The sequence below is a fragment of the Myotis myotis genome, unplaced genomic scaffold (genome assembly GCF_014108235.1).
Source record: "Myotis myotis isolate mMyoMyo1 unplaced genomic scaffold, mMyoMyo1.p scaffold_m19_p_4, whole genome shotgun sequence".
Lineage (NCBI taxonomy): Eukaryota > Metazoa > Chordata > Mammalia > Chiroptera > Vespertilionidae > Myotis > Myotis myotis.
Genome location: NW_023416346.1, coordinates 85,475,312 through 85,499,302, shown reverse-complemented (window position 1 = coordinate 85,499,302; position 23,991 = coordinate 85,475,312). Strand labels below are relative to the sequence as shown.

Genomic DNA, 23,991 nt, shown 5'->3' with positions numbered 1-23,991 from the left:
TAGGAAAGAATTAAATATATTTTGAAGTTAAATGTTACAGTCTGCATGGGTATCTTCCCAAGGAGACCATTAGAAACAGTGTCTATTTTTTATCCATAATTTATTTATAGAAACTCATAAAATGGATTGTATTTTTCTATAAGGACAAAATATGAATTAAGGTTTGGATTTCTGATGGACTTAACTCAATAAAATGTAGCTATGATCAGTTTATCTGTCACAAAGTTACACAAATTTCTATATAGGAAATGCCATGGCAGACTGCTGGCTGCTTTAACCTGAAGGAAAGTGATTGGTGTATAATTTTATTAGCTCAGGCCGTTCAAATTTGCATCTAATTTTTCTGTAGCAAAGAGGGATTCAGAATCATTTTGTTGATCTTAATATCAGTTATCAGTGAAAACAAGCCTTTCAATCAAACCATAAGATTTTATAGTGCAGAGTGTTAACTTCACTAAAAGCACACAGGAAACACTGATAGTTGAGGTACCCCACTTGGTCGTTTCTTGACTACCATTAGAACAGCCATTAGTCATAAAAATGATTAATAGGTCAACCATAATTGAAAAATTTTAAATTTTTTGTAATTAAAAATAAAGGTTTAATAGATCATTAGCACTGATATCTAAAGAAGTCTACCCCAAAGTTAAACCACCTACTATAAACTCATAATAATGGGCTTAAAGCAATACCTTGGATTTAGAAGGTCTGTTGTTTGTGACATTTCCCAGAATTCAGGTACAGGTTTACTTCAAGTGCAAGTCAGTGAAGTCAGGGTGCAACAGTGTGAAAAGGGGAAGAAGTGGAGATTGTGTACACTTGCCTCCTCTTCTGACTTAGCATTTTTTAACCCAGGAGAATTTATCAGGACCTAATTTAATCAGAATGATTTTGAACTGTAGCACTTTTAACTGTTACCCCTTTCTACTCAGGTACAGTTTGTGTGTTAGAAGGAAGCAGCTGGAGATAGTTTTATGTCCATAGTTAGCTTTCTGTAGTTATCTTTCTGTTCACAAAAATTATAGTAAAAACAGTTTTAAAAAAATTAAAAAATAAAATTTCTCCCCCTCTCTTTCTTTGGGCAAAAGGAACACTTTATTCTAATGACATTTTCCTGGGCCCCAGTATAGAAATCAAATAATCAATTAGCACTGCTCTGATTGAAGCAGTAGTGGAGTCAAGAGCCCTAGCTTTTGATGATGTCCCTCTTCTCTCATGGAGGCATGACATACTTCCACAAAGAATTTTGAATCCCTCCCTGGGTGGAAACCAAGGCCTGACCCAGGCAGAAGATGGAAAGGCTAGAGAGAGAGGCTAAGATTCAAGAGTTAGGTGTGTGTAATATGCTTACTAGACCAGTCATGATAATAACTCACATAGTCAATTACAAACTGTTTGTTACAATTTTGTTAGTAAGAAGGGGCATTTTGGACTATTTCTAATTTATGACAAATAACTCCCTTACCATTAATATCAAGTAAAGGGGGAAATCTGACAAACCAAGAGAGAGCAGCAGGTAGAACTGATGAAACATGGTGGTTGAATATTAGAATGAGAGAGAGAGAAAGCTTGGAGGATTCCCAGATTTCTAGCTTAGGTGTGTGTGAGAGAGTGTGTGTGTGTGTGTGTGTGTGTGTGTGTATGCACGCGCGTGCTAGTCATTAAGGTGAGGAGTACAGGATAAAGAAAAACAATGAGTTCAATGTTGGATGTGTTGCATTTGAGGTGTCTGTAAACATTTAGGCAGAGATGCTGAATTGGCAACTGGATACATGGCTCTGAAGCATGAAAACAAAAGTTGGGAGTCATCAACACATAAATGTTGACTGAAATCTTGAAAATGAGTGATTTCATTTGGGGAGTACAGAATTTGCCTAGAGTAGAGCTTTAGAGAAAAGCAGTGGTGAAGGAATAATCAGAGAAAGATGTCATCTGTAGTAGAGGGGGAAGGGATGAACCAGAGGCACAAGGGGGAGAATAAGGAGAATGAGGAGTCAACATAAGAGAAGTGTTTCAAAAAAGAGAGATCAATTAGTAGTCAATTGGAGCAGAGATGTCAAATAAGAAAATGACTAAAAGTGAGTTGCCTTGGTTTCTCCCTTGGGGCTCTTTGACAGTGCTGGCTATAAATGATGTGAGAATAAAAAACCAAGGGTAGAGAATTTTTAGGACTCTGTTAGAAATTGAGCCCCAACCCCAACTTAATTAAAAGTAGCTTAGGCAAAAGTGTAATGTGTAGAGTTGAACAACAAAACCTCAGAAGACACAGGAATACAGCTGGGCCTTAGGAACAACTGGAACCAAGACCTTGAACACTGTCAGGACTTGAATCTGGATCTCACTAATCAGCTTCTTTCTGCATGTCATCTTCAGTAACTCCTACTGCAGACTGGCCCTCTTTACATGATAGCATGACCTTTGTGCCTTGTATAACCAGACAGTGACTGAATCCCTTTAGAAAAGTCACTTTGATGGTCCAGGCTTAGGTCAACCAACCATCCCTGGACCCATCTCTGGGTCTATAAACTATGGTCAGGAAGTATGCTTTTGAAAGCAGTAATATTATTTGGTATCTAAGAATATGACAGATTTTATTTAAAAACTAGTGGCCAGGTGCACGAAATTCATGCATATTAAAAAGGGATTAATTAGAGGAAATATTTTAATATTGCTATTTGCCCTTTCTCTATAATAGAAGTATCAGAGATGAAAGAAAATTAGTAAAATGTATATGAAAATCTTTCTCCTGTCAGAGTCTGGGGTGCACCACAGGACCCAGAGTCAAGTCCTCACCCACCCACGTGCACCTCAAAATTGTGCAAGACCCAGACTCAGCCGCCCCCCCCCCCATGTCAAGCCCTGCCATGTGGAGGGCACAGCCTCAGGTCCCCTGGCCTGGCACTGGGGAGGGGGCACGGCCTGAGGTCCCCTGTCAAGCCCTGCCAGGTGGGGGGTGCAGCCTCAGGTCCCCTGTCAAGCCCTGCTGGGCAGGGGGTGCGGCCTGAGGTTTCCCAGGCCTGGGCGAGGGGAGCAGTCTGAGGTGCCCTGGCCCAGTACCAGGGTGGAGGGTGCACTTTGAGGTACCCCGTCTAGCCCCGCCAGGCAGGTAGCTCAGCCTGAGGTCCCCTGACCTGGCACCAGGGTGGGGGGTGTGGCCTGAGTTCCCCTGTCAAGCCCCTCAGGTCCCTATTGATTGCTCGTTAAGGCTCATTACGGGAACTCAGCCTCTGCTGTGGGTGCAGCCATCTTGTGTTATGGAAAACCCCCTGCCACCATCTTTGTGGTGGAGTGATGGTCAATTTGCATATTCCCTCTTTATTATATAGGACTAGAGGCCTGGTGCATGAAATTCATGCATGGGAGGGAGGGGTCCCTCAGTCCAGTCTGCACTCTCTCGCAGTCCGGGACCACTCGCTCCCTACCGCCTGCCTGCTTGCTGCTCCTTACCACTCGGCTCGCTGCTCCTTAGCACTGCGTGGAGGTGGGAGAGGCTCCTGCCACCGCCACTGTGCTTGCCAGCTGCGAGCCCCTGTGGGAGTGCACTGACCACCAGGGGGCAGCTCCTGCATTGAGCGTCTGCCCCCTGGTGGTCAGTGAGCATCATAGTGACTGGTCATTCTGGTGGTTCCACTGTAAAGGTTGCTTAGGCTTTTATTATATAGATGGAGGATGACACATTTATCAGAAGAGAGTTGAACAGACAAAACAATTGAACATGAGAGATTAGTGAGCAATGTCTGAAGTCTTTGAGCTCCTGAGACTTCACATGTCTCCTCCCACTTCTTCCCCATCCTTTTCCCAATGAAGATACATCTTCACACAGACATGAGCACAGGAGGTCATGTGGTTTCTCTAAGGCCTGCTGGTCTTGCCCTCACCCCTGTATCCTTTGATCACTATACTCTAAATGCCAGGGAGAGGGACTAAATGAGATATTCTTTACCCTGCCAGATCAAGTCCCTCTCCTCCTGAGGACTTTTCTCTGTGAGGAAGTTGTCAGTCTCCTCGCCAGGGTCCAAACTACTGCTTCTTGGTCTCCTTTTTTGTGGATCTCAGCTTGGCCCAAGGAACCCATTCCATCCCATTACTGTGACAAGGCACTCACATTTGGTGCTAAAATGTCCTGACCTGCCAGACAATTAGGTACATCTGCTGCATCTCAGCCTCTGGCTCCTCCCCTTCTAATACAAATGTGTTTTCTGTTCCTGAGAATATGTGGGCTGGAGAGTGAGGAGACAGAGTCAGACAGTGGTAGGGAACCTGGGATGGCATAGAGACCCAGCCCTGGTGCTTTGACCTACTGTGTGACTTTAAGCAGACACTTTTTACTCTCCTCAATTTCCCTCTCTGTTAAATAGGAGGTTAAGCCAGAGTAGTGGTTCATAAGAAGAATTGCTTATCAGTATAGTCTGAGGAGCTTTTTTCAAAACACACAAGCCCCAAGACCTCCACTCCAAATCTACTGAGGCACTGATGCAGAAACTCCAGGAGGTGGCGCAACCATTTCATCTCTGAAGAGAGCTCCCAAGCTGATTCCTCTGCAGATCCCTGGTGTGAGAACTGCTGGTCTGGGTTGTTGCTAAGTGCCCTACCAGCAATGTAGCCCCAGCCTCTTCACAGAAGTCTTTGGTAAGGGGTTTCACAGGGCACCTTCTGAGCCTACCTTCAAGCTCTTCTCTTACTCTACTCCCAATAGTCACAATGGCTATCTAGGGAGGGTTCTTTGCCACTGTCCTCCCTAATCACACCCTGGCTCTGTGACCTTGCTGAGTGGAAGCCACAGGGCTTCGGAAGTGCCACTTCCAATGCTTGTAGGCAGCACACCCCAGGCTATCTGCTCTGCCTTCTTCTCAAGAAGTGTCATTTGTATAAAAGAGAACTTCAGAGGTCTCTGCGAAGGAACTATCACAGGACTGGCAGTGGGAAGAGAATCACCTATGAGACAGGAGCTGGGAGATAGGGGTTTTTAATGTGACAGAAAATAAAAGGCAAAGGGCAGGCCCTCCTGGCACTAAGAATAAGAGTAGGAACCATTCCTTCCATCTGGGCAGTTATTATTAACCACTTTATATTTTGAGCCTCAACGGCAGCCCTTGAAGGTAGGGGCTGTAATCCCCAGGTCTCCAGGCCCCACTTTCCTGACTACTGTTAACATAAAAACATTCAAACCTGTAAAGAACTTTTGATGATCAACCTTTTGGTTGGATAATGGAGTTCAGAGTCCCATGGTGCTACGAAGCCTCATTCCCAGGATGCCTCAGTGTCAGCATTTGTCTTGCTGAACAGGGTGGACCACTGGGGATGAGGTAAGACCATAACCTTAGATGGCACTTAAGGTCGAATTATTATTACTCAAAATAAAAGACAGATAAATGAGAGGCAGTCAGATCCTGTATGTCCTTGTTAAAAAGTATCTTGGATCATTTCTAATTTTTGAGCCACCATGATCCAAATTTTTTGCTGCTTGTCTTAGGTTTTGTTTTTCTGCATCTAGTACAACATTTACATACAAGGAACAAAAGCAATAATATTAAACCAGTAACACTGGTTAGGAACAGAAAATGTCTAATATTAGACAAGGAAGGATCTGAGGGGAAACAAGTATCTACTATTATACAGAAGTTCCAATTTTTCTTCTGGGCAGTTAATTACATCCATTCTATATTTAGAAAATATTCATCTAAAATATTCACCTAGATTAGATCCATTTATAATTCTACCAGGGGAATTATTAGGGAGGTGTTCTTGGAGAGGTTTATCCAAGATAGGTCCTTTATAATAGATATAGCCTGAAAAATGTACCAAAGCTTGTATTGATAGTGGAAGACCACCAGTGTGTGGCCAACAAAACATTAACTTCATTATCATAGCTGATAATAAGAGTATCATTGTCTAGTAAGTGGGAAAGATTAGCAGGTACCCAAGTTAAATTTTTCGTGTCTAGTAAGGAGAGAGGTCTGGGGACACAGATATTGTTTCCACTAGGAAACCATAAGGAAGATAATCTACACTAACAATAGACAAATATGTAAATCGACCATACCTCTGCTACACCCCACAGCCAATCAGGAGGGGATATGCAAATTAGTGGGACAAAGATAGTGGTAGCCATGGAGCCAGCCAGAGTGCGTAGGAGACTTGGGTCACCCCCGGCTATGGAGGAAGCCAAGCTTCCTGCCCGCCTGGGTTGGCTGCTGAAGGAGGAGCCTGTGGGTGGTGGTCATGGCGCCGGCCTGAGCATGCAGGAGGTTTGGGTCGCCTGGGCCTGCCTCCGTGGGAGGGGCCTGCAAATGGCCCTCAGCCCCTCACCCAGGCTGGCCATGCCACCATCAGGGTGAGGGTCCCTGCTGGGGGGCATGGCCAGCCTGAAAACAGCCATCAGCCCCTCACCCAGGCTAGCCAAGAACCCCAGTGGGGACCCCCACCCCAGTGAGGGCATGGCCAGCCTGCAAACCACCACAGGTCCCTCACCCAGGCTGCCCTGCCCCCCAAGGGAACCCCCAGCCTCATCTGGGACACCCTTCAGGGCAAACCAGCCGGCATCCACCTGTGCACCAGGCCTTTATCTATAGTAATAAAAGGGTAATATGCTAATTCGACTGAGAGACCTTCCAGGAGAACTTCCGGGCAATCTTCTGGACAAAGCCATGGTGGCAGGGCTGAGGTAAAGGTGGTTAGGAACCAAGAGGGGAGGGAGGTTGTGGGTGATCAGGCCAGGATGGGATGGCAGTTGTGGGTGATCTGGCCAGTGGGGGGGGGCTGGTGGGGGTGATCAGGCTGGTGGGGGGGGGGAGTTGGGGTGAACAGGCCAGCAGGGGGGCCAGCTGGGGGCAAGCAGGCCATCAGTAGGGGTCAGTTGGGGGCAAGCAGGCTGGCAGAGGGGAGCAATTGGGGGTGAGCAGGCTGGCAGGGGGATGTTGGGGGTGAGCAGGCTGGTGGGGTGGGCAGTTGGGGGAGAGCAGGCCAGTGGGAAGGGTAGGTGGGGGCGAGCAGGCCAGCAGGGAGGGTAAGTTGGGGCAAGCAGGCCAGCAGGGGGAGCAGTGGGGGTGAGCAGGCTGGCAGGGGGGGCAGTTGGGGGTGAGCAGGCTGGCAGGCAGAGTGGTTAGGGGCAGTCAGGCAGGCAGGCAGGTGAGCAGTTAGGAGCCAGCAGTCCCAGATTGTGAGAGGGATGTCCGACTGCCAGTACAGGGATCGGACCTAAACCGGCAGTCGGACATCCCCTGAGGGGTCCCAGATTGGAAAGGTTGCAGGCCGGGCTGAGGGACACCCCCAGCCCCCATGCACGAATTTCTTGCACCGGGCCACTAGTCTATATATATAAAAGGCTAATATGCAAAGTGTCCCCTCAGAAGTTTGACCGGGAGAGTGGGAGTTCTATTGCTTGCTATGGCATGTATTGACCACCAGGGGGCGACATGAAACACGGCAGGCTACTAGCAGTGGCGCTGAGAGAGCAAGGGAAGGAGGAGGCAAGGAGGCAGGGAACCTGATCTGCCCTGATTGCAGGCCAGGCCTAGGGACCCTACCTGTCCCTGCACAAATTTTGTGCACTGGGCCTCTAGTAACAATATAAAAATAATTTTATATTCATTCAATCAATAACAATCTACACTAATAAAAGAGAAACATGCAAATTGGTGTCACTTCACTACGCCCACCAGCCAATCAGAGTGACTATGCAAATTAACTCAACAAAGATGGCGGTTAATTTGCATATACAGGAACGGAGGAGCAAAGACTGAAGGCTCCGGCCAGAGTGAAGACTGAAGACTGAAGACTGAAGACTGAAGACTGAAGAGGCTTAGCTTCTCCCTGCAGCTGCTGCGGCCAGACCAAAGGCCTGGGTCCTGGGTGCTGGAGGAAAACTGATGCCAGCAGCCAGGGGAAGGAAGGCCTATTGTGTGAATCTTCATGCAACGGGCTTCTAGTTAGGTGATATAAGAACAAAGTTTGAGCAGCATCAATTTGTGAGCATACAGGCCTTGTTGATGTCTTGGGATGGCTGTCTACCTCCTCCATAGTCGGTAGCTTCTCATCCTTGAGATGAAGGCGAGTGTCAGAGACAGGGGCAATGTCCATTTGTGGTTAGGTATCTGATAAGATAAGGTGCCTTTAACACTGTTGGAGAGAGTCTTTCATTAATGTACTTCCCAATGGACAAAAATCTCCAGGTTGTCATGGTCTTTGAATCTCTTTTTTCCTGGGAGTACTGTGAAATGAATGTTACTAATTTATTAGTTTTCATAATGCAGAATGTCTGCTTTTTAGTTTTCCTTATATTGGGAAACAAAAGATTTAAAAATTAACAATATTTTAAACAGTCATAAGAATAATTATCCTCAGTTCAGTAGTCCCATAACTATTTGTTTATCTTGGTTATTTGCCAGTATTTTTAAAAATTCAGTTATTCCTTGAAGTTCTATAAATCTTCATCCAGTTCAAAGATATGACCTTCTTAGAAGCCTGCAATTTAGAATAGGTCAGAGTCCTTTCCATGGATTTTTCTAAAGATATAATATACCCGCAAATGCATCAGAGTAAAGTAATGACTATCCATGAATGATAAAACTTAAAAACGGCATGGTTATAGATTTGATTATAATGCAATTGATAAAAAAACTTTGCTTTTCTATAAGATATGATTCCAAGACAACAATTTCTTGATAAATAATAATTACTGTAAAAAGAAATAGAGAATAATATAAAGTCTGTATATATATTTAGATTCAATATATAATTTCAGCATATAAAAATAAATAATATGTAAGATTTTAAAATGTGGCACATGGCTTATTGAAGGGGTGTATTGAGCACTGAAAATAATTCATAAACTCCAAATATGTGAAACACAAATATCCAGAGTATCACTGGCAGACGCCCCCACAAGGAATCATCACTCTTGGCTTGCCTGGTGTCCCTGACTGGACACCTGCTACCCCTGAGAGTTTCCTGTTTAAACTTGGCTCTGAATCTTTGCAAGTTCCTTTCTGAAGCAGACTGAATGTCTATAACATTTATTTTAACAAAATATATGTATATAAATAGAACATAGTTATTATTAATTTTTATTTGACAAAGCTTTCCACATAATTAATAGCCCTCAACCCATACCCCATCATTTTTCATCTTCTTCCCCATATTTTTATACCCCTTATTACTTGCTTGACATTTTATTTCATTGCATATTGACCTGATTACTTGTTTATTGTTTGTCTTCCCCACTAGAATGCAAGCTTCAGTAGGGCAAGGACTGTGGTCATCTCATTCACTATTGAAGCCCCAGTAGTTAGAAGAGTATCTGGCATATGATGAGAGCTTAGTAAATATTTGTCTAATGAATAAGCGAAATCTATAAATGGGTAAATCAATATCCACAAAGGAGAACAGGTTTGTCTCAAATCACACAGTCAGTCACAGCTTCAGACAGGACTAGATCCCATGTCCCTCATTCTCTCCTGACTCCCAGGACAGTGCTTAGCTCAAAAACCACTCTGTTGATTTGGGGTCCAGGACAATGAAGAGGGGCATTGGGTTTGGTGGTTATGGTGGATGCCAATCACTACAACCTTGAGAAAGGCCTGTTTGCCTTGTACAGAGGAGAGCTATGGCTTTAGCCATAAACTGAGCCCCTTATCCAGATAGCACCCCCCAGTGATCCAGGGGACTGGGTGAGAGTGTGGATGATGACCAACCCTTTCCCACTGGTGGAGACATTCTGGCTAACTGCAGATGGGATAGCAAAAGTAGCCAGGGCTTGTTTATTATTATTCTCTCCACGAGCCTCCTTGTGTTACCTATTCAGGCCCAGGAGCTAGTCAGCCAGGATCAGAAAGCTGGCTCTACCACTTACCACCTGTATGACCTCAGGCAGACATCTCTGAACTGCCTCTATTTCCTCATCTCTACCTACCACACATGGTTACTGCGAGGGTTAAATGAGGTAATCCATGAAAAGTGTTTATGAGACTGACGCGCTACCTACTGCGCTAACGAGGCACCTCATGAAAAGTGTTTAGAGGGGTGTCTGGTACAAAGTCATGCATGTGATCCATGACTGTGGTTATTTTATTACAATTCATTATTATACTTCCTTATTATTATTGTTCTATTGTGGGGAAGCATGCGACTTGGTTAGAAAGTCTGTAAGGAGGAATCTCTGAAAGGTCAGGGGTCTCTAGAGGGACCTTGTTTAAGGCGGCAGACCCTTCCTTGACTTTTCCAAACAAGTCTGAGCCCCCAGTCTGTTTTACTGGAATCTATGTTTAGACTTCAAAACATCCTTGCTTAAAGGACGCATATGTTTTCTCAAGGATGCTTACCTTACTGATAGTATCTAATAGTTAATTTTAGTTCAAACTGTTGTTACAATAAAAGCCTAAGGAGGCAGGCAAACAGGGCTGCTTGCTCCTATAGCCAAGCAGTCCTTTAGCCTCTCTTTCACAGAAACATGTGTCAGAGCAATCCATTCATCCCTCGCTTAGGGTCTGCCAGTCAGTCCCGGCATTCTATTGTTATTTATTTTATTTTGCCATCCTCAGCTTTGCTTTTTTATTTTACTTTTCTGTCTTCTCCTTCCTATATTCTATGCATTTTTCCCTCCTGCCCTAAGGATTGATGGTAAATGGGGAAATGGAAGCACAGAAGCTAAGCAGCGGCTTGTTCTGGGTCTCATAGCTCACCAAGTCACCATGAAGGCCACAGCTTCTCAGTTCACGGCTTGCATTTGTTGAGCTTGGGTCACTGGGGAAGCCTTCTTGCTACTACAACAAGATCTGAGTCATGCTGCACAAGCTGAGTTGTGTCAAGCACAGTGAGGCAGATACTTCTGTGCTGGACTTAGCACTGTGAGGGGTCTATTAAAAGTTGCCTGTGACCCAGTACAGCTGGTCTTCTTTCCCCATAACTGAAACCTTCTGACTCTACCTGCAGGCCCAGCCCCATATCTGGCACCCAAACTAACACGGGGAGGCCTCAGGCCCATCTGCTGGTCTCAACTTCATACCAAGCTATGGCCTGGCCTGCCCTGTGCCCTGGTTCAAGTCACTGGGCTTTGACTGATAACAGTTACCAAGCCTCCACTTTGCCCACCCCAGCTCTGAACCTTGGTACCATCTTTGGTGACCTGAGAGCTGAACTCTGCCTTGCTTTTGTTAATCCCCTCACAGACTAGAGTTAGGTTATTTTCCCATATTGAAATCCTGCTGCCACAGGCCTAGCTGTCCCCTAGAGTGCTTGTCATCACCTATCCCCAAGCTCGTTGCCAGTTGCCATACCCTTCTCGAAGGCACTGTATGAGGCTGAAGACCCACACCCCTGGGTGTTCCCACTTCTGGCTTTCACCTCAGCTCTTCAGAAAACCTATTCTACCTGCCTTACTGCAGGTATAAGTACCACCTATCACATAGTACCTGCCTAGGTCCTGTCATTTCTCAGAGCATCCATGTTTGCTTCAGCAAATTGTGGAAATAATCCCCTGAAAAGGAATCTGATCTCACCCGCCAAGCATGGTGAGAAAGCTCCCAAGAATTAGCTGCCACTGACTCAGGGTCTCTGTGAGGTCCTCCCACAGGCCATCCTGGGGCCCTAGGACGAGGTCTCCACTGTGTCATTGTCCTACCTAGACCTTGTTTTGAGCCAGTTTGTTTCATTTTTTTGCCATGTTTCTCAGTCTCCCTATCCCTGTCTCTGACACATTCTCCCTTTCCTTCCTTGCTGCCAGCATTCCCACCCTGCACTTAGCCTTGCCAAGCTCTATCTTCCCTGTGAGAGCCAAGACACCAGCCCTTCTTCCAGAGCATTTGGAGGCATCACTTCATGCAGAAAATTGTTCATGTGCTGGACTGATAATGCCTGACAATCCTGCTAATAATCAGATGCTCACAGGATTCAGCTCTCAGTTTCTTTCTTTTTTTTCAGAGGATAGTAAATCGTTTATTGATTACACATGATAATGGATGATACACAAGCTTCATATCCATCTATAATTTTATCTGGTACCATAATTCAATTTATATGTATTGCATAGGATGTGCCAACAATCATTAATAACCAAATAAACTCCATGACTCTGCTTGGGTGACCCTTTTAATGGTGAACTCCAGGTCACAACACAGTAACTGTCAATTCAACTACACCAAAGTTTCTGAAGACAATGGCTTCTGTGCCCAAGCAGTTTGTAAATAAATTTCAAATGGAACCTGGCATCACCCTGAAGGAATTCTAGCTTCACACTGTTGGGGTAATTTACCAAGATGGCTTCAGAGCAAACTAACTTTACACAGCACATTTAAAAAAAGACACATTTATTCAGTGTCATGATCAGACTATTACATTTACCAATCAACAGCATGGGTGCAAAAAAAAAATCTACATTAAAACCCTTGGTTAGAATGCTTTACACTTTCCACAGAACAGAAACTAAAATAACCTGTTATAAAATTAGTCACAAATACAGTCCTCAAGTTTTTTTTTGCCCATTCACATGAGTATTGTCTAACACATGTCTTCTTTGTAGCAGCTAGGCCCTGCCACCACTGTGCTTGGCTGAGTTCACAAATCTGTTGTAACCTGTAGCTTCCCTGTCACTTCTCTGGCTCTCCTCTCCTGCTAAGCTTTGTTTCCTGGCAGTAATTAAAACCTTCTGCCACTGCCATAGCTATTGCTGCTGGAACCGCCATAGCCACCTTGGTTTCGTGGTTTGGCAAAGTATTGACCTCCACCACCATAAGGGCCAAAGCTTCTGCCTCCAAAGTTTCTTCCTTTCATAAGCCCAAAATTTGAAGATATATTGTTGTAATTGACAAAATCATTGTAGCTTCCACCACCTCCAAAATTTCTTCCATCATTACCAAATCCATTATAGCCATCCCCACTTGCCACCATATCCACTGCCACCATGGCTGCCACCAAAGCCACCTTGACCACTGAAGTTTCCTCCATGACCAAAGTTGTCGTTTCCACCAAAACCACCTCCACGACCACCTCCAAAGTTTCCAGAACCACTTCGCCCTCTTTGGCTGGACGAAGCACTAGCAATCTCTTGCTTAGATAGAGCTTTCCTTACTTCACAGTTGTGGCCATTCACAGTATGGTATTTCTGAATGACAATCTTGTCTACAGAGTCATGGTCTTCAAAGGTTACAAAGCAAAGCCTCTCTTTTTGCCACGGCCTCTGTCAGTCATGATTTCAATCACTTCTATCTTCCCAGACTGTTCAAAATAATCTCTTAGGTGATGTTCTTCAGTGTCTTCTTTAATACCACTGACAAAAATATTTTTCACCATTAAGTGGGCACCAGGTCTTTGAGAATCTTCTCTCGAGACAGCCCTCTTTGGTTCCACCACTCTTCCATCCACCTTGTGTGGCCTTGCGTTCATGGCTGCATCCACCTCCTCCACAGTGCCATAGGTGACAAACCCAAAGCCTCTGGAGCGCTTGGTGTTTGGATCTCTCATCACCACACAGTCCGTGAGCGTTCCCCATTGCTCAAAATGGCTCCTCAGACTCTCATCAGTTGTTTCAAAGCTCAAACCTCTGATAAAGAGCTTCCGCAGCTGCTCCGGCTCCTTGGGAGACTCAGACTTAGACATGATGACTGCAACAGGGGAAATTCCAACGATGCTTACTCCATGGCGTTCACCAGCAGAAAAGCTCAGCTCTCAGTTTCCACCACCTCCTGTGAGACCCATCAAGTCAGCTCTGATTCTAAGAAGCCCTCACACTTAAGAATAGGGACCACGGACTCCCAGGAGAAGTGGGTTGGCCTAAGGTGGGGGCTGATAGGCCTGGGGGGGGAATGAGGACACATTTGTAAGTCCTTAACTAATAAAGAATTTAAAGATTAAAAAAAAGCATCAATAAGCCCATTATGTGTTAACATAACAAAAAAAGAAAAGAAAACATAACAGAGCTTGCTCCTTGGGGATCTCATGTTTCCTAATTTCCTTTCTCTAATTCTCAGCACACCACAGTGGATGGGGTAGGGCCACAGGAACTAGGAGGTGCTAAGCTAACCTACACTTATGGGCAGAGGCACTGTGGTCCTGAGCTGGGAAGCCTGTATTTCCCATACAGGCCCTGGTGACTGTAAGACCAGACTTTCCAACAGCAGGAATTTCACTTCTCCAAGAGGTGTCTAATCTCTTTTCTGGATGTCATATTCAGGCCTGCCTCAGTCTCTGGCTGCTTGCTTTGATGGTCCTGTGACACACAGAAACCCAGTCTCAATTCCATCTTTGAGCCACCTCTGAACTCATCCTCGGGGGAGGAAGAAATTCCTGTCAGGCTAAGGGGCATTTTGCAGCAAAGAAGAGATTAGCTGTCTCCCATCTACCAGAACTCCCCATAGTGTGAGCATTTAAGATGGTAGTCTTCTGTCTCTGTAAGAGGAATCCCAAAGTCTTTTGTGTTGGGCCTCTCTGTTGAGGAAACCCAGGGGACAGAAGGGGCTCAGAGATTTCAAGGTATAAAGGTATATGCTGCCTCTCCAGTATTATCAAATTTTAGACTGGTCACAAGAAAGATGGGAGCTAGAAGGACCCTCAGAGCCACCTTGCCCATTGGTTTCCAAACCCAGCTATTCATCAGGATCACCAGAGAATCAGACCATATCCCATAAGGTTCTTATTTAGGAGGAGCCTGGCAATCCATGTTTTAAAATACTGATGTACAGCCAGTACCCTCACATTTTAAATGGGAGAAACTAAGGCGCAGCGAGGCATGTTTTCAAGGTCATATGGAAACTACCTAACCTGACATGTTCTGGTTCTAGTCTACCTTTTCTCATTCTAGCATCTCATTTATGCACCCTTAGGATTCTTGTATAAGATACAGCATGCCAGCTAAATTTGAATTTCAGATGTACTTATACTAAAAAAGTATTGTCTATCTGGATTTCAAATTTAACTGAGCACCCTGTACTTATATTTGCTCAATCTGGAAACTCTATACACCTTACACCACAGACCATCTGAATAAACTTTGTCACATGTAATTTCTGAATTCCTACTTTTAGGCCTTTGTGTTGTTCCCTCTGTCTGAAATAATCATACCATTATTTTCCCCAAATCCTGCCCATTCTTCAACCTGAATGCCTCCTCTCAAGCTTTCTTATCCTTTGAGCTGACCTTATTCTAGCCTATGATAACAGTTTATTTGTCTCTCTACTTCCACTTCCTCGTGTGCTATCTAGGACCATAGTGTTTTATTTACTTGGCTTAAAGGTTCCTGTGGAGCATGAGCCAGCCCTCTGCCAAGACAGGGACTATATCTGAGCAGAGAATAATGTGTAAAAGCATGGACTCTGGAGTCAGATGAGTTTTGTTTGATTTCAACTCTTCCATTTTACAGTTGTGTGACCTTGGGAAAGATTTTCTACTTCTTTGGGACTCAGTTTTCTCAACTGTAAAATGGGAATTATAAGAGTAATTTCTGCATAGGATTATGGTGAAAGCTAAATGAGATAAAGCTTTGAGAGTATTTAGAACAGAGAAAGTAGAAGTGCTCAGTAAATGTTAGCTATTGTAAATCATTATATCTGTATCTTCAGGGCCAAGCACAATGTAGTGATCAGTAAAGTCTACTCAGTGAATGAAGGAATGGATGAATGAAGAAATGAATACATGAGTACAAGTAAAAGGCCTGGATATAAGATCCTGTGCCCTACTGACAGAAAGTGCAGATGTTTATGTGAGTGGCTTCGTATTGAAAATACACGTGCACTGGAAAAACATGTTTCCTTGGAGAAAGTTTCTGCTCTCAAGGAGCTGTATATAATACATTATTCCTCTCTAGGGTAGTAAATTGCTGTTAGGAGATTGTTATACTATAAGTTTTCTCTCTTTACCATGACCAGCACAGCTAGAGAGCAAACGAGTCCTATGTAGGGGCGGCTGGAGATTGAGAAAAGGAAAAAAAGGAGACAGACAGACAGTAGGAAAAGCTGGGGCCAGGTGGGACGCTGCCCTCTGATGGAAAGACAGTGACTCAGAGCTGGTGCAGCGTGTTTATTATATACAGCATGATTCCAGGAAATTTTACTAGAGTTTAAGACAAAGAAAATTATGTGAAATCATGGTTAAAGATCAAGCTATAATTCTTCATTCTTGTGGCTTCTTTGTAATTGTCACTCCTGGCTGAGGCTGGATAATTGCATCCGTTCCTTGCACCTGGCTGAACTTAATGAAACCCAACCCCTGGCACCTGAGCTAAGGGTCAGGCTGACAACATACCTGCCTCTGGCATGGTATGTTTCCAGGACGTAGCTCTGCCGATGCCACTGGACTCAGCCGACAATCAGCTCATGTGCCTTCCCAGGCACTCTCTACATTACACAAATGTTTGTCTCATTAGAGAACTTCTATATTTCTATTCTCTGCAGGAATTATTGGAAATGGAAATCTAGACTTGTGCCTTTCACTTTGTCTCTGTCCTCCTGTGGACTGCTAAGAAACTTTCTTCTTCTGTTATAGTGGAATTGATTGGTTGAAAGATTGGTAAATACTTGGAGACCAAGAAAAATATAAAAAAGATGACAGACAAAAGATTAGTGGTTACAAGGGGAAGGTGATAAAGGAGGGCAGAATGTGTATGAAAAGTAAAATGGGGGCGGGGGTGGGCGCTTGCAACCTAGTTCAGTATCTGGTTAAAACTGTAGTCTTACTTTCCCACTCTGACTGACTTGGGCGGAGCTGCAGAGCCTAACCCAAGGGCTCCAGCACAACTGACTTAGGTGGCGCTGCGGGAACCCTCAGAGACCCACCACAGGAGGAGATATATAGGTCAGAGCCTCCCCATGAGTCCAGTTCAGGCTTTGGATCTGGAATTCCCGTGGACTAGTAGATCTGTGAAATAAAGGTTAAACTTTCCTCCCTTAGAGTGCTGGCTGATCATTCTCCCCTGCATTCTGCCACATTTGATACATTGGCTGGGAAAAGTCCATTGAACTGGGTTTGGCCACTGCTGATAGAGCGGACTTTGGGGCACTTGCTTTGGGCTCTGGGACCCAAGGAAGGCACACTACCATCACATTCTCAGGTTCCTGAACTCGCGCGGCCTGGAGGGATTGTGACAACTCTGCACTCCAGAGGACCCAAAAGAGGCAGGAAACACCTTTCTGGGAGTTCCCGGGATGGAAGTCAAAATCAGACGTCTGAAACTGTAAGTTTTTCCCTCGGGAAATGGGTCTGATTTCTGGCCTGTCCTATGGGACAGAAGAGGTAGCTGGTCCCTACCTAGGTAATTACCTCAGGATAGCTTGGATCATCTGGAGGAAGTATTCACTATCTCTGGGAAGTCCAAACTCGGACTGGAAGGGTCCAAGTCTGGCCTGCCTTTGAAAAGGGTAGAAGAGAAGTGTTCCTAGGCAGTTTTCTACTGCCTCTGTTCAGGGACTTGTTCTGTATCTCTGTGCAATTAAAACTGATTTGGTGAAAGCGGAGTATTCTGTGGTGTAAATGTGATGCATGCTGATGTAAAAGTGTTTATTTACTGTTGGGGTTTTATGTTTGTTTGTTTGTTTTCCCTTCTAAACCTCTCTCACATGTCCGTGGTGATTCAAAGTTTTTAGTGGGGAATGTTATTTGTCTTATTGTTTAAACTAGAGGCCCAGTACACAAAATTCGTGCATGGGGGTATCCCTCTACCTAGCCTGTACCCTTTCCAATCTGGGACCCCTCGGGGGATGTCTGACTGTGAGTTTAGGTCCCTCACAATCTGAGACCACTGGCGCCTAACCGCTCGCCTGCCTGCCTGCCTGATTGCCCCTAACTGCTTTTGTCTGCCAGCCTGATTACCCCTTAACCACTCCCCTAAGTGCTCCTCTGCTGGCCCCCAACTGCCCTCCCCTGCTGGCCTGATGGCCCCCAATTGCCCTCCACTGCCAGCCTGATGGCTCCCAACTATCCTCCTCTGGCGATCTGATTGCTCCCAATTGCCCTCCCCTGTTGGCCTGATCACCCACAACTGCCCTCCCCTGCTGGCCTGATGGCCCCCAACTGCCCTCCCCTGCCGCAACCCGCCTCCTCCCCTGGGACCCACCTCCTCCACGCAAGGCAACGGAGATGCTGGGACTGGTGTCCTCCATGCTGCACAGAGCTGTGGGACCCTCAGGCCTCACCACGTGGAGCAGCCTCCAGGCCCTGCCTTTGCTGTGCACGTGGCCATCTTGTGGCAGCCATCTTGTGACAATGTTGTGCAAGGGTGTTGCGTGAGGGCGTGATGCCACCTAGGCTTTTATTATATAGAATATGTCTCTTTGTTGTTTGTTTAAATTGTTTAGCTAGTGAAATTTCTGTTTGTGTCTCTTAAAAATATGAATGTATTGCTAATATGAAGAATGTTAATTATTTACATGTCACCTAAAAATTAAGGCTAAAAGTTCTAACTAACTGGAAAGAAAGTATGGCCTTATTGTAATGGAGGAAGGTAAAGTGAAATGTTGAAAGAAAGTTGAATAAATAACAGGCCAGTAAGCCAGGACAAGTAGAATAGGGAAACTGAGATGGTTAAATAGCAAATTGGAGCCATCTTGTAAATACTGTCTTCCCTAAATCAAGTACATTGGAGACATCTTGTAAATCCTGTCTTAAATCCTGTCTTCCCTAAATCAAGGACATTGGAGTCATCTTGTAAATCATATCTTCCCTAAACCAAGGACACTTGGGAGTAAATGATTTGCATCTTGTCTCCCTAAACAAAGGTTAAATAGCTTATGTCAATGTACTCAGGGAGACTGATAGCAGAAATCTGATTAGTATCATTTGCTGTCCACACCTAAGGACAAATGAAGTTAGAAATAAGCCTTATTTTGATTAGTTCTTTTATTCAGTTTTGTTTTTTTTTTAAAAAAGGAGGCAACCTGGTCCCTCCCTGCAACATGGGTAATAGCTCCTCCCCAAACTCTACTGTCTTAGAATGTATGTTAAGGAATTTTAAAAAGGGGTTTATTGGGGACTACAGGGTAAAACTAGTCCCCTGGGAGTTAAAAAGGATGTGTGAAATAGACTGGCCATCTTTTAGAGTAGGTTGGCCACTGGAGGGCACACTGAATGTCCCCACAATAAGGAAGGTTCACTGAATTATCACAGTAGATCCAGGTCATCCCGACCAGTTCCCTTATATTGACCAGTGGCTAGAAACAGCAGAGCTTAAGCCTCTTTGGATCTGGTTTTGTGTATATAAGGAAAAAGGGCAGTCCCCTCAGAAGGAGAATAAGACTCCTATTCTGAAGGACCCCCCTTGAGGAAGCCCTGCCAGTTCTGCCACCTCCAGATGTGCCTCAAGCGGTACTCAGTGCCCCTTTGCCTAGCCAGGGTAGCTTAGATACACCATCTCCTTCCATCTCCCCACAATTGGACTCTCCAGAGCCAGTTGGACAATGTTTTCACTCAGCTGATCAGGGACCCAAACCACTTCTAGCTTTCCAGATGCCTCTCCAAGAAATGCAGGGTCCTCATATAATTGGAGAAAATGGGACCCCACAAGAGCGGGGATTGGCCTTTTACTGCCAGCCTTTCACTATGACCAATCTATTAAATTAGAAGCATCAGACTCCCACTTATTCCAAAAAAACCTCAAGCCATGGTTGACCTTCTGGAGTAAATTTTTCAGACCCATAAGCCCACCTGGGTCCACTGCAAGCAACTCCTTCTCATGCTTTTTAACACTGAGGAGCACATGAGAATAATAACAGAAGCTCTGGCCCTGACCAGTTTGGCTCAGTGGATAGAGCGTTGGCCTGTGGACTGAAAGGTCCCAGGTTCGATTCCAGTCAAGGGCATGTACCTTGGTTGCGGGCACATCCCCAGTAGGGGGTGTGCAGGAGGCAGCTGATCAGTGTTTCTCTCTCATTGATGTTTCTGACTCTCTATTCCTCTTCCTTCCTCTCTGTAAAAAAAATCAATAAAATATATTTAAAAAAAGAAGCTCTGAAATGGCTCCAGACCCAGGCCCCGCCAGGGACATTATACATAGACAGATGGGCCAGGATCTCCCAGATGTGGAACTCAGATGGGACCCAAATTTGGAGGATAGAAGGGCCAGATTAGCGAGATATCGGCTGGCCTTCCTCCAGGGGCTCTGGGCTGGGGCTAAGAAGCCCACTAATATGGCCAAAACCTCTGAGGCTTCCCAGAGGCCTGATGAAAGTCCTGCAGCCTTTTATGAGAGACGCTGTGAATCATATACAGTTTATACTCCCTTTGATCCAGAGACCTTTTAGATCTTAAATGGGACCAGTGTGCCTATTGTAAAGAATTGGGACACTGGAAGAATGAATGTCTGAGCCACCAGAAGAAGCAGGCAAGGCCATCCAAACCACCCAGCCATTATCGGCCAGAGCCACCTGAGGCAGACCTCATCAGACTGGTGGCAGCTGACTCTAACTAGGACAGACCGGGCTCTTTCCAACAGGCCCCATGAGCCCATGGTCAAAATGAAAATCAGTGGCCAGACTGTGAAATTTATGGTTGATACAGGGGCAGAGCACTTGGTAGTTACTCAGAAAGTAGCTCCCCTCTCAGGACGTGAAGTCACCATTATTGGAGCTACCGGGGACCACACCCACAGACCATTCTGCTGCCCCTGCTGATGTCAGTTAGGCGGCCACCAGGTGGTTCATGAATTTCTGTACTTGCCAGATTTCCCAGTCCCTCTAAAGGGCAGAACCCTTTTAGCCAAAATGGGAGCAGAAATCACCTTTGCCCTGGACGCCTCAGCACAACTGCACATAGCTGAGGAGACCTCTCCAATGATCCTGTCTTTTGCAGTGCCTAGAGAGGAAGAATGGAGACTTTATACCTCCCAGTCAAAGGACTAACCATTAGAGCCTGAGCTAGAGAAGAAATTCCTGCTGGTCTGGGCAGAAGGAAATCCCCAGGGCCTGGCTAAGAACCACACCCCAGTGCTAATTGACTTGAAATCTGGGGCACAGCCTGTAAAACTTCACCAGTATCCAATTCCAAGGAATGCATGCCTAGGTACCCAGGGCCACCCAGAACAGCTGCTTCAATGGGGACTTCTTAAGCGGTGTCAGTCTCCATGGAACACCCCACTCTTACCTGTCAAGAGCCTAGGACCAGTGATTACTGCCCAGTACAAGGCCTGTGGGCTGTTAATGAGGCCGTTATAACCCTGCTTTCGGCGCTTCCAAATCCATACACCCTCCTGGGACTCATTCAGTCAGAAGTGGAATGGTTTACATGTCTAGATCTAAAAGATGCCTTTTTCTGCCTTCAGCTGGCATCCTCCAGTCAGCCCCTATTGCCTTCGAGCGACAAAACCCAACCACAGGGGCTAAAGAACAGTTTACCTGGAGAAGACTTCCACAAGGGTTCAAGAACTCCCCAACTCTTTTTAGTGGAGCACTAGCAGCAGATTTGTCCACATTTCCAGGACAGGACAGGAAGTGCATTCTACTCCAATATGTAGATGACCTCCTACTGGCTAGCTCCACACAAACTCAGTGTTTGGAAGGAACACAAACCCTCCTAAGACTCTTAACTGAAACAGGTTACCCGGTGTCCAAAAGGAAGGCTCAAATCTGTCAGAAGGAAGTCAAATATCTAGGTTTCTGAATTACCCAAGGGAAACGAAGACTAGGGACTGAAAGAAAACAGGCAGTATGTGCCATACTAGTCTTCAGCACCTGGCGACAGATTCGAAAATTCCTAGGGTCAGCAGGGCTCTGTTGAATTTGGATCCCAGGATTCTCAGATCTAGCTAAGCCCTTCTATGAAGCCTTAAAAGTAGAGGAAAAAGGCACCCATTAACTGGGGTCCTGAACAGGAAAAAGCCTTCGCGACCATAAAGACAAAGCTCACTGAGGTGCCAGCTCTAGGACTCCCAGATGTGACACGGGACTTTAACCTTTTCATTCACGAGAACAACGGGGTAGCCCTAATTCTGACTCAGGGTTGCAACCCTGGCAGAGGCCAGTAGCCTACCTCTCCAAACAGATTGACCCTGGTTGCCTCCAGTTGGCCCCCATGCCTCAGGGCCCTTGCAGTCACGGCCTTATTAGTCAAAGAGGCAGACAAGCTCACTCTGGGACAGAACTTAAATGTTAAAATGCCTCATGCTATTGTCACCCTAATGGAAGCTAAGGGGCAACATTGGCTGACTCATGCTCAGATGACTCAATACCAAGGGCTCCTATGTGAAAATCCATGAATAAGATTAGAGGCACTAAGAACTCTTAGTCCTGCCACTTTCCTACCCATTGCAGAGGAACACAACCCTTGAACATGATTGTCTAGAAGTCCTAGAGGAGGTTTACTCCAGCCGGCCAGATCTAACAGATAGGCCTCTACAGAATTCAGACTTAGTATTGTTCACGGATGGCAGTAGCTTCCTAGATGAAGGAAAAAAACGAGCCCGGTATGCAGTGGTATCAAACTTTGAGATAATAGAGGCACAGACCCTGCCTGAAGGATGGTCAGTGCAGAAGGCAGAACTTTGTCCCCTAGTCAGAGCCTTAAATCTCAGTAAGGATAAGCGCGTCGACATCTATACTGACTCGCACTATGCCTTCGCTACTCTGCATATCCATGGGGCCATATACAAGGAAAGGGGGCTCCTGATGGCTGGAGGAAAAAGAATCAAAAATCAGAATGAGATCTTGAAGTTACTAGAAGCAATCAGGAAGCCCAAGGAAGTAGCAGTCATCTATTGCAGAAGACACCATAAAGGAAAAGACTCAGTGTCAGAAGGGAGCCGTCACGCAGACACAGAAGCAAGGCTAGCTGCTAAGGAGCAGGCGGCGCCATCGTGGATCATGCTGGTTCCTGAATTACCTGAACCTCTGAAATATACCCCTCAAGAAGAAGAATGGGCCCACTGAAAAGTGGGTAAGAGGACAAAGGAAGGTTGGTGGATATTCCCAGATCATAAGGTCTAAGTTCCAGAACAGTTAGCTCATAGAGTAGTCCTCCAGCAGCATGAACTTACCCATTTAGGGAAGATGGCTCTAGAAGCCTTGTTAAGCAGATACTATCTAATTGCCCATCTCCCATCCTTATGCGCCCCAGTCTCTCAGAGCTGCCTCCTCTGTGCACAGAACAATGCAAGTCAGGGTCCTGTAGGACCGATAGGAATTCAGCGCTGTGGGCAGCTCCCTTTGAAGATCTAGAGGTAGACTTTACAGAAATAGGGCCTAGTAGAGGAAATAATACCTTTTAGTTTTTGTCTGCACCTTTTCAGGCTGGGTTGAGGCATATTCTGCCCGCATAGCAAAGGTAAGACTGAAGGACATAATTCCGTGGTATAGAATGTCGTTAACCACAGGGTCAGATAATGGCCCAGCCTTTATATCTGAGGTGGTATAGCAGGTAGCTAAGGCCTTAGGAGTTAAGTGGAACTTACATACAGCCTACAGGCCTCAGAGTTCAGGGAAAGTAGAATGCATGAACTGGACTCTCAAGCAGACTATGTCTAAGTTATGCCAGGAGATGAACTTACCCTGGACAGATATCTTACCACTTGTGCTCCTATGGGTGCATTGTGCCCTGAGAGCCAGGCTAGGGTTCTCTCCATTTGAAATTCTATATGGAAGACCCCCTCCCTTAATGCGGCCAAAGGGAGGTTTGGGGGGAAATAGGGAACTTAGAAATTCAGAAACAGCTACAAGGATTTGGGAAAACTATCCTTGAAGTCCACAGATGGGTTACTGATTGATTGCCCATTTCTCTAGGAACAGCTGTGCACCCCCACAAGCCAGAGGACAAGGTTTGGGTAAAAGCAGCCCACCAGCTGGATAATCTGCATCCAGATTGGAAGGTGACCTCTGACCTGAACAACCCCCTGCGGATCATCTTCAAGAAGACGGCAGATCCGGCTGACTGACCTGAATCTCCTTATCCCTTCCAATCTGGATAATTATATTTTTTTGTTTTTTTTTCTAATAGTTTTTCATACAAGTGTCAACAGAACCCCAGACTGGTACCAGGAGGAGAACCTCTCTGCCCTTGCTACTCCGATGACCCCCTTGGGGGAGA

The 23,991-nt window shown here is 45.5% G+C and overlaps 1 pseudogene; it reads right to left on the bottom strand.

Moving 5' to 3' along the window:
- Positions 1–12,462: 12,462 nt before the first annotated feature.
- On the bottom strand, positions 12,463–13,643 carry LOC118654669 (annotated as a pseudogene).
- Between the last annotated feature and the right edge of the window lie 10,348 nt (positions 13,644–23,991).